This window comes from Chrysochloris asiatica, unplaced genomic scaffold (genome assembly GCF_000296735.1).
Source record: "Chrysochloris asiatica unplaced genomic scaffold, ChrAsi1.0 scaffold00005, whole genome shotgun sequence".
NCBI classification, from domain to species: Eukaryota; Metazoa; Chordata; class Mammalia; order Afrosoricida; family Chrysochloridae; genus Chrysochloris; species Chrysochloris asiatica.
The window spans coordinates 42,332,465-42,343,330 of record NW_006408523.1 but is presented as its reverse complement, the minus strand read 5'-3'; the positions used below and the strand labels follow the sequence as shown (position 1 = coordinate 42,343,330).

The 10,866-nt window shown below is 41.1% G+C and overlaps 1 pseudogene; it reads left to right on the top strand.

Moving 5' to 3' along the window:
- Positions 1–9,438: 9,438 nt before the first annotated feature.
- LOC102817172 lies at positions 9,439–10,605 on the top strand (annotated as a pseudogene).
- The last annotated feature ends 261 nt before the right edge of the window (positions 10,606–10,866 follow it).

Sequence of the window (10,866 nt, the reverse complement as noted above, 5' to 3'; positions counted from 1 at the left end):
AGCTTTTGATGCTTTATACATTTAAATTAGCTTCTCTTCCTGTCTTCTTCAAACCACCATCTCTTTGTTAGGAAAGAAATGTGATTAGACTTTTCCTTTTCTTAGAGTATAAACCCACTGCCATAAATTCAATTCTAACTCATAACGACCGTGTAGGACACAGTAAGGTCCCCAAGGTTTTACTCGTTATGGAAGCAGATAGCCACCCATGGAGCACTTGGTGGGTTTGAACAGCTGACCTTTCAGTTAGCAGCCCAATGCTTAACCTGCTGCATCACCAGAGTTCCTCTTACTAGAATGCTAACAACTATTTAAATAATTTTCTATTGGTGGAGCTTCAGACATTGAGATAAGAATCTCATATGTTGCTGTTGAGTGTTGTCGAGTCAGCTCCAACTTACAGAGTTTGTATACGGTTTCTGATGTGGTAAATCTTTGTGGCATCAGAAACCCTCATCTTTCTCCCATGGAACAGCTGGTGGGCTTGAACTGCTAACTTTGCAATTTACAGTTCAGTACTTAGCCTACAGTGCCACCACAATATTTTGTTTTATTGCAATGATTACAATCCCTTCCATGCGCCATCAGTTAACAGTTTTGCCTTTATTCCCTCTTCTTTTTTTTTTTTTTATGTACACAAAAACATGCAGTCTCCTGGCTGCCAGTGCACAGCCTTTCTGTTCCCAGGAGTCTAGAGTCCTCAGCTGTTCTATCTCTCCATGTCCTTGATCTCTGGTGTCGCTGCTTCTCTGGATAGGGTCCCACATTCTGCTCATGTTCTTCCCTGTTGTTGGTCCTAGGGTCCTCTGTTCCTAAAATGTAAGATTAACTACACCACAATTTTTGTTACACAACTTCTACCTTTACAGTTGTGATAATACCAATTAGTCATGATAACAATTACTACTGAATTAAAAGAATCCTATCCCCTTTTCTCTTCATCACACCCATCTAAACAAGATGAAAACTATTCAGTGGGGATTCTACCTTCCCCCACTCACTCTAAAACTAAATTCCTTCTTGAAAATTTGTAAGCCAGCATACTTCATGCCTTTATAGCCCTCACTGTACCCACATTTTAGGTAGCCAAGGTCTAAGTTGTCCATCCCTATCAGTTGTACTGAGGGAATAGGCTTCATCTTTGATGTGAAGACTCCTTCCCTCTCGGTTGATATTTTGAGTTCCTATATCCATAAGTAAAAGTCAAGATCAACAAATTATAGCAATTTACAGTTGCTTCCTGTATCAAATTTCTTTACCTTCCTCTAGTAGAGGTCTGATCATCCAGACAGCCAAATGGGTGGTGGTGGTGGTAGTGTGTGCCATGGAGTCGGTTCCCACCCATAGCGACCCTGTACAGGGTTTCCGAGGCTATAAATTTTTACCGGAGCAGAAAGCCTCATCTTTCTCCCATGGAACAGCTGGTAGTTTCGAACTGCTGACCTTGAGGTTCGCAGCCCAATTCATAATCACTATGCTACCAGAGCTCATTTGTCAAATGGGTACTATCTGCAAATTCAGGTGTTCTTGCGTGTCTCCCCCACTGCATTATCAGCTGGACACTTCACTCTCAGCTGTAGCTCACTGTGGCTAAGTCAGTGTCCATGGGCTCAGGAATTCCCAGGTCTCACCATACTTTGGACCAACAAGCGCTTCCACTTCTCTCTCTCATCACAAGGTCTACAGGAGTCTATGGAACACGGTCAAACTCAGCCCATGTCTTCATTAATGACTTTCCCCTACTTCCACCCACAACTAGACTAGCACAATCACCAATGAGCTTATAAGCTTGCTTATGTGTTCCTTTTGAGTTTCTGTTTTGGAAGGGAGTTTCCTGAAGGGACTTGATAGCTTGTCTTGATGGCTCCCAGGCAAACAGTTTGCTTGTTCTTATAAAAGCCAAATAGTCTGCTTTTTTGTTTGTTTGTTTTCCTACTGGTCTTTCTTTCAAGAACTATCTTCTGTTCCTCTTGCCATTCCAGGTTGGCCTGCATGTCCTTTGACTAAGGTATCTCTTTCTGAATGATAGACCACAAATCACACGAATGAAGTTGTTTTGAATCAGCCCCCCTTTCGTGATAAATCTATGTACAACCAAATGAAATGCTGCCTAATCTTGCTCCATTTCCACCACCATAGGTTGTGGATTAGACCATTGTGATACAGAGAGCTTTCACTGGTCTTTCTTCCTAGTCTGTTTTAATGTAGAAGCTTTGCTAAAACCTGTTGAACCTCACAGCGGCACAACAGGCTCCATTGATAGATGGGTGGTAGCTGCCCAAGAGCTGTATGCTGAGAATCAAACCTGGGCTTCATGCCTGGAAGGTGAGGGTTCCACCACTCAGGCAACACTGTCCTTCTGTCCAGAAGCCAAGAAGAGTAAAACCATATTAGGCCACTTATTACTCATAGGATTTCTGGTAAATTATTTAATCTATATGTACTTCAGTCTTTAATCTGCTAAAGGGTATATAAACATAGCTATCTCGTGAGGCTTGGGAAGATCCATTTAGCTACAGACAAAAAGCAATGGTTTTTGACCAGCCCTGATTATTTTGGACCAAATAGTTGAATAGGTTGTAGTGTGGATTTCTGAACTGATTACCATGCAAACTAGGTCAGAATATTGTTGTTAAATGCCATTGAGTCAATTTCAATTTAGAGAAATTCCATGTAGCGAGCTAGACTTGCCCCATAGAGTTTCCTGGGCTGGAATTTTTGTGGGAGCAGATTGCCACATTTTTCTCCCACAGAACTTTTGGATAGGTTCAACAGTCATCCTTTCCTTTAGCAGTCAAGCAGTTAACCATTGGGCTTTTTATGTACCAAAGGCATATTATTCCTTTCTCTACTCAGTCTCTTCAACACTATATGAAGTCAAATGAAATGAGGGACAGCCACTTTACACGAATATGTATTTTAACTCTCTGTATCTCTTTGAACAATGTGTGAATAAAACCCTGAAAAATAAATTAACAAGTTAACCTCATGAGCCCAAACAAAACAAACAAAAAATGCTTTAAAAAGAGCTTGGATATTTGTACATGGATAATTACTATTTACCTTTGCTGCAAACATATCTGTGAATATAGTGGAGCATGTTGTTGTTAGGTGTCATTGAGTTGGTTCTGACTCATAGCAACCCTATTCACAACAGAATGAAACATTGCCCGGTCCTACACCAATATCATATTTTGTTGCCACTATGCCAATCCATTTTGTTGGGGTTCTTCCTCTTTTTCAATGACCCTCCACTTTATCAAGCATGATGCTCTTCTCCAGAGACTGGTCATTCCTGACAATATGTCCGAAGTATGTGTGATGGTGTTTGATCATTCTGGCTTTCTAAGGAGCATTCTAGCTGTACTTCTCCCAACACAGACTAGTTTGTTCTTCTGGCAGTCCATGGTACTTTCAATATTTTCCTCCAACAGCATAACTCAAATGCATCAACTATTCAACAATCTTCCTTTCTCATCCAACTTTCACATGCATATGGTTAGTGAGGCTACCATGGATTTGGTCAGGCACACCCTAGTCCTCTAAATGACACCCTTGCTCTTGAACATTCTAAAGAAGTTTTGTGCAGATTTGCCTAATGCAATATGTTTTTAGATTTCCCGAGTGCTGCTTCCATGAGTGTTTATGGTTGATCAATAAAGTCTTTGATAACTTCAATTCCTTCTCCATTTATCCTGAAATTATCCATAGGTCCAACAATGGAGCACACAGGGGACAAAATTATGAATACTTCTTAGGAATTACTGAGAAACTTGAGGGAATAGGTTGCTGGACCTGGGGACTAAGGACCATGGTCTCAGAGCCAACTGACATAACATTCCACAAAGTCAATATACTATATCCTGCTTTGGTTAGCAGTGACCAGGATCTTAAAAGTTCATGAACAGCCATCTAGGGAGTAACTATTGGTCTTTCCAGGTGTGATTACAGAGTGAAGACACTTGAAATCAATTAGTCCAATGGATGAATAGAACACATGGATGTCAGTCTCCATGACCCTGAAACCAGAAGAGGTAGATGGTGCCCAGATACTATTACCAACTGTTCTGAAAGGAGTCATATTAGAAGGTCTTGGATAGAGTGAAATAAAATGTGGAACAAACTCAAAGTTTTATATATATATATATATATATATTTTAAAAGATTAGGATTATTGTCAGAAAGCATAATCCTTATTCACCCTTCATGTCTGGAAAGAAATTCAGCCTTGTGTCTTAATTTTCAATAGATAGGTATATAAGGGGGACAACAACACTAGTGAAGTATACTCACAATGGAATGGTCAGTCATTCAAAATCAAAAGAACAGCATTTACTTAAGAATAAAATTCAGAAACGTTGGGAAAGAAGATTGAATGGAAACAAGAATCACAGGGAGGAGGTGGGATAACTGATGTTACATGGAAGGGATTGCAATCACTGAAACGAAGTGAAGAATATGACTTACAGATGTGAAATGGATGGTCTGCTTTGTGACCCTGCACTCAATTCACAATAAAAAGTTGTTTTAAAAAGGGGTCTGGCATGAGTAAGTGCCGTGCAAATGTTGGCAATCGTGGTCATTAGTAAACCTGGTTATTAAACCTGCCCTGGCTCAGACTGATGAGACAGGCTATTGCCCCTCCTCCATTTTCAAACACCTCTAAATCTAGAAACACTTTCTGCCAATGGTTTTTAAGAAAACTTGTTTACTGCTTCACGGAGTGGGGAAATAGGTTGATTTAACCATACCTGCTATTTGTGTAATGTTTTCTTCCTTTAAAGAGCTCTGTGGAGTACCCAGTTTCCTTCCGTGAGACTAAACACAGAAAGACTCTTCAAAGGGAAATGTTTGAAAGAATTGTCATGGGCTTATTTTAAGGAATAGCCAAGCAGGTATAAAATGTGATTTCTGTGAGTGCTGCTGCACAAACTACCAAAAAATAAGAATTTCCATAGTACAAGAAATTCAATTTTTTTCAACAAAGGGGAAAAAAGCTGTTCGCATTTATAAACATTTGAGGGTACATTTGCATTATTCTGAATGCTTTTCATGTTGCTTCTCTGGCTTCTTTTAAAAGAATTTTAAGAAAAGGAAAGAAGAGAAAACAGTACAACAAAATAAAACTTCTTCAAAGAATCCTTTGCTTATGTAACCCCTACTGTGGAGATCTAGAGGAAACAGACTGCGAGGCAGTGTCAGCTCATCTACCCATCTCATTGCCTAATCCACTGACATCCCGTCTCACTTGGTTCACCTCTCTCATTCAGAATTTATTTCACAATTCACATGAATTTTAAAGGATCCCTGTCTAACTATTTCCTTATCGTGCACACTGAGAAAAGTTCTGCAACATACACGCAGGAAAGGCCTTCTGCTGCTGACAACTTTGGAAATATCGGAATACATCTTTTCCTTTTTTGTAATAATTCACTACAGTTGTTCTTTACTATGTACCTGTCTGGAGTCCTGGACTGGCTCTGTAGGATAAGCGCTGGATTGCTAACCACAAAGTGGGCAGTTCAAACCCACCAGTCACTCCTTGGAAACTCTATACAGGGTTGCTATGAGTCAGAACTGACTCAATGACACTTAACAACAACATATACCTATCTGTGACACATGTTACAACTTCAATTGAAAGGATAATTACTCATAAAATTATGAAAGAAACCAGAAAAAAGGCTAAATAAAACATTTGCATGGTCAGAGCTGAAGGAGTTTTGCAGGCAGGATCTCATGAGGCACAAGGACCTAGATCATCCGAGATGAAAGATCTATCTGTACGTGGCCAAGAGTGACTATTCTTGGTTTACCATACAGATTTAAAAGATCAATTTTTATACCTATATGCTTTTTTCTTTCCAGATGTCTGGCCTGATTTGACATAAAAGACACTAGCCCCTGGGATTGTGGCCAAGTAAAACACATTTATTTGACAGCCCCTCTCAAATGACAAGTCAGCCGGGTGTGTCTGGAAGCGCAGGCTCCTCACTGTCACAGGACTCATGGACAAGTCTTTGACTGTTTCTTCTGTCTGCTTTGAGCACACTGCCCTCCTTCAGCTCACAGTGCAGTAATTGTTTTGACATCTTGTTACTGTACACCCTCTTCACAGGCCTACATGAGAGAAACTATGCCCTAATAAGCAAAGCACTGTTGCAGTTTCTTGGTTACATTGGGTGATTAAGTTACCAAATTATGGGTTTTCTGAAGCCCATGGTGGCCAGATTTTTATAGTTGAGCAAGATTTATGCTGCTAATTGAATCCAGAGAAGTATACTGAATCTGAGTTTTGCATTCCATCCCTGTGCAACTTGGTTCCAAGAGTCCACTTTAAAGTTAGTGTTCTTCAGCTTCCATAATTAGTGCTTTGTTTACTAAGACTAGACCCATGGTTCTTACCCAGGCCATTGTCAGTTAGCTTCACTCACTTTCATGACCAAAGGCTACACTTTTCTTCTCAGCATACCAGCTTCCATTACTTGTCACAGAAATAACTACAGGTAGTCCCCAGTTTACGACATATTACGTATTCAAGTTCTAATGAACCGCACTTAAAACTATCTGTGTCTTAGACTAGATGCTCTAAAGAAGCAAAACCAGTGAAGTGTATATAGGTAAGTAGATATTTATCTCAAGGAAAAGTCTCACACTGTTATAGAAACTGGCAAGTCCCAAGTCTATGGTTGAAGGCTTCTCCTGACTCACTTAGCTGCAAGAGCTGATGAATCTAAAATTACTAGGTCAGACAGCAGGCCACCAGCTCAGGTCCAATGACTAGAAGGTAAGAGAACAGATAAAGAGCCAGATGCAGGATCCAGATCAAGCAAAAGTCCAGACCGCTTAGCCAGAGTGTCCAAATATCTTGGATATACGCTACACCCCAAGGAAACTCCTTCTCAATTGATTGGCTGCTCATAGTAGATCTCATCATGGAGGGAATCACATTATATCAAATCCTGTCATGGGGAATGATTTCATCATTACAGAACCAAACCACTGAGAATCATGATCCAGCCGAGGTGATACACAACCTTAACTATCACAACTGTTGTTTGTTTCTTTACTTGCTCATCTTATTATTTGTAATATCTACTACTTATAATACTGGAGTCTTGGTGTTGTGCTGCAGGTTAATGCACTGGACTGCAAGGTCAGTTTGAACTGCAAGATCGGTGGTTCAAGCTCACCAGCCGCTCCTCAGAAACCCTATACCATGAATTGGAACTGACTCAAGGCACTTAACAACAATAACAACAACAACATAATGCTGCATTGTGTGACATGCTGATATCATTCTCAGATGCTCACTTGTTATGATTTATAAAGATTGATTATGAAAGGCAAGTTTATATTTTTTAATATGAAGTAGTTGACTTAGGTCAGAACCAATTTATGGTGGAGTTGTCACGGGGCCACAAAAGAAGGCAGGAACTACCTGTATAGGTTACCAAGAAGACCAAGCTAAAAAATCAAAACAAAAAAAGGCTTGCTAGCATAAACCCAACATCCCAAGAAAAAAAATTGGTTCTTTTTTTGTGTTGTCATTGTTGTTAGGTGCCGTTGAGTCAGTTTTGTCAAGCGACCCTGTATAGTGTTTCCAAGGAGCAGCTGGTGAACTTGAACTGCCAACACTACAGTTCAAACAACCTGGCAGTCCAGCGCATTAACCCACAGCACCACCTCAGGACTTCTTTCTTGTGTAAGCAACTGCATTTTGAATGGAGAATTCCATTGAGTGTCACGAATCCTGTAAACAACTCCAAACCAGCACCTGTTCTAATAACCCTATACTGGGTCACTGTGGGTGAGAACTGACGTGATGACACTTAACAACAACAAATGTCTGGAATTAATATCTACAGTGTCACATGTTCAGAATCGAAATGTTCAAACAGCAGTGACATCATCACATCCAATGTGCTCCTGGATTTTTCTCTGTAGTTGCAAAGCATTAAATACAATGAAATTGTCATTGTCCTCAGAGTAGCTGCCATTGGGACTGATTAGTACACTGGGCATTAAGGCTGCTTATCATTTTTAACATGAAAACACCAAGACTTGGAAGCCAATGTTTCCCATATCAAAACAGCCAGAGGGTGGATATCCTAAGTCACAGACATGGCCTCTCCCATCCCAGAGGCAGACATAATTCTTTCATGAAGATGATGAGATCATCAGGCTCTCTTTGACAAATGCGGTGGATCACTCAAAGCACACAAGTGAGTCTCCTGGTTCAAAGCAGTCTTTTGTGGCTTACCTACAAAGATGAAATACACTCATCTGCTGATACCAGTAGCCTTTTTTTCCCCACTGAATTCAATAAATAAATATTAATTGCCTTCTTCAAACTCAGTATTATAGTATCCTCATGGAGATTGAACTCTAAACAGAAAATGATCAAAGAATTATATAAATACATATAAAATTCCAGTTAAGAAAAATACTACGAATAAGAGATATGGTTCTAAAAGAAAACAAAACAATCCGAATACATCATTATTGATATTATACATATTAGGTAGTAATACAAACAATATTGAACTCTCACAATTCTTATAGACATTAAACTTTATATCCACTAAAATGTGCCTTTTAATCTTTAAATGTCTACATATCTTGGTGTGGTGCTGAAGAATAAGCACTGGTCTGTAACCACAAGATTGGTGGTTCAAACCCTTCAGCTGCTCCTTGGAAACACTATACAGGGTTGCTATGAGTCAGAACTGATTCAACAGCACTTAACAACATAAAAATAGTCATCGTTTTGGTATCAGTGAGCTGGATTGGCACAGTTGCAGGAACAATGGGCTCAATGTAGCAGTAATTGGGAAGGTGATGTGAGACTGGACGGAGTTACATTCCATTGTACATGGGGTCCCTCTGTCAGACCTGACGCAATGGTATCTAACAACAGCAACATAGTGGATAGGCAAGTCTGCAGCAATTCAATTTACCCCAAAATTTTAGGACTAACCATGTCAAAGGTTTATTTCTTGTTTGGACAAAGTCACAGGAGGTCTGTTTATGCAGGAGTGAGAATCCAGTTGCATCTAGTGGCTCCAACATTCCAAGATGTGGCTTCCAGGTCACTGTGACAAGGAACAGAAAGAGAGAGCGTGGTCGTAGGGTCTTGCACTGGCTCTGAAATACTTCATTCTAGGGCAAGGTAAATGCTGAGGAGCCACATGTATGGGGCAAAGAACTAAGTTTGACCTTTTGTCTCTGATTTCTGAAAATAGTCTGAGCAATTAAGGTGCTCTTTGTTTTTCTAAAACAGGCAGGCAAAGTTAAACATGTGCAATTACGTTGGAAGTCACCAACCCATCACCTTAGCAACAAGCCTTAGGAGGCCTCCACCATCCCCACCCTCTGATGTTTGTGATCTTTAGTGTATGAAAATTGCCAAGCAAGCCATCTTGTAGTCTGTCAGCAATGGTACTGGGTGGAAGTATGTGTAGCTAAGTGTTCAACCCTCTTCACTAGGCTTATCTGGTCATGGAGAACCAGCAAGAGGTAGGCCCCAGGAGTTCTGGTAGCATAGTGGTTACAAACCGGGCTGCTAATCTTATGGTCAGCAGTTCGAAACTACCAGCTGTTCCATGGGAGAAAGATGAGGCTTTATACTCCCATAAAGATTCACAGCCTCGGAAACCCTATGCAGGGTGGCTAAGAGTCGGAACTGACTCCACGGCACATAACAACAACAACACACACAATGTAAGGTAGAAGGCAGGGGTGGAAAAGTCCTGTGTCTCCCTCAGTACAGCTTCCAGAAGCCACTAGGATTGACTCGTCTTGTGACTGTCCTTTTTTAAGTCACTCATCTACATCTGCCTCAATTGTGACTGAGTAGAAGAAGGTCGTCTGATCTTTGATAACTTGAAGAAATCCATTGCTTACACCCTAACCAGTAATATTCCAGAGATCACCCTTTTCTTGATATTTATTATTGCAAACATTCCACTACCACTGGGACATGTTTCCTGACATCTCTCTGGCTTATGAGCAAGCTGAGAGTGACATCATGAAAAGGCAGCCCAGAAATCCCAGGACAGACAAGCTTGTGAATGAGCGGCTGGTCAGTATGGCCTATGGGCAGATTGGTATGATTCAGGCCCTGGGCAGCTTCTTCACTTATTTTGTGATTCTGGCTAAGAACGGCTTCCTGCCCATATACCTACTGGGCATCCGAGTGGACTGGGATGACCGCTGGGTCAATGACGTAGAGGACAGCTACAGTCAGCAGTGGACTTATGAACAGAGAAAAACCGTGGAGTTCACCTGCCACACTGCCTTATTTGTCAGCATCGTGGTGGTACAATGGGCTGATTTGGTCATCTGCAAGACCAGGAGGAATTCAGTCTTCCACCAGGGAATGAAGAACAAGATCTTAATATTTGGCCTCTTTGAAGAGACTGCCCTTGCTGCTTTCCTTTCGTACTGCCCTGGCATGGGTGTAGCCCTGAGGATGTATCCCTCAAACCTACCTGGTGGTTTTGTGCCTTCCCCTACTCTCTTCTCATCTTTGTGTATGACGAAGTCAGAAAACTCATCATTAGGCGAAGCCCTGGAGGCTGGGTGAAGGAAACCTACTACTAGTCCCCTGTCCTACACGCCGCTGTGGAGCACCATGCCATACACTTTACATCCATCACCCACCCCACCCTCCTTTGTGTTCTTCAGTCTTGGAATTTGGAACTCTACCCTGGTAGGAGAGCACCGAAGCATGTGAATATAAAGAGACGTCTTGGAATGAAGCATGTAGCTATAACCGGGGTTGGGCTGGGGGGGTTGGGGGGTTGGGGATGCCTGAAAAACATCTGTCTATGGAAATGAAAGCAAGGGGAAAGTTTTTATGTG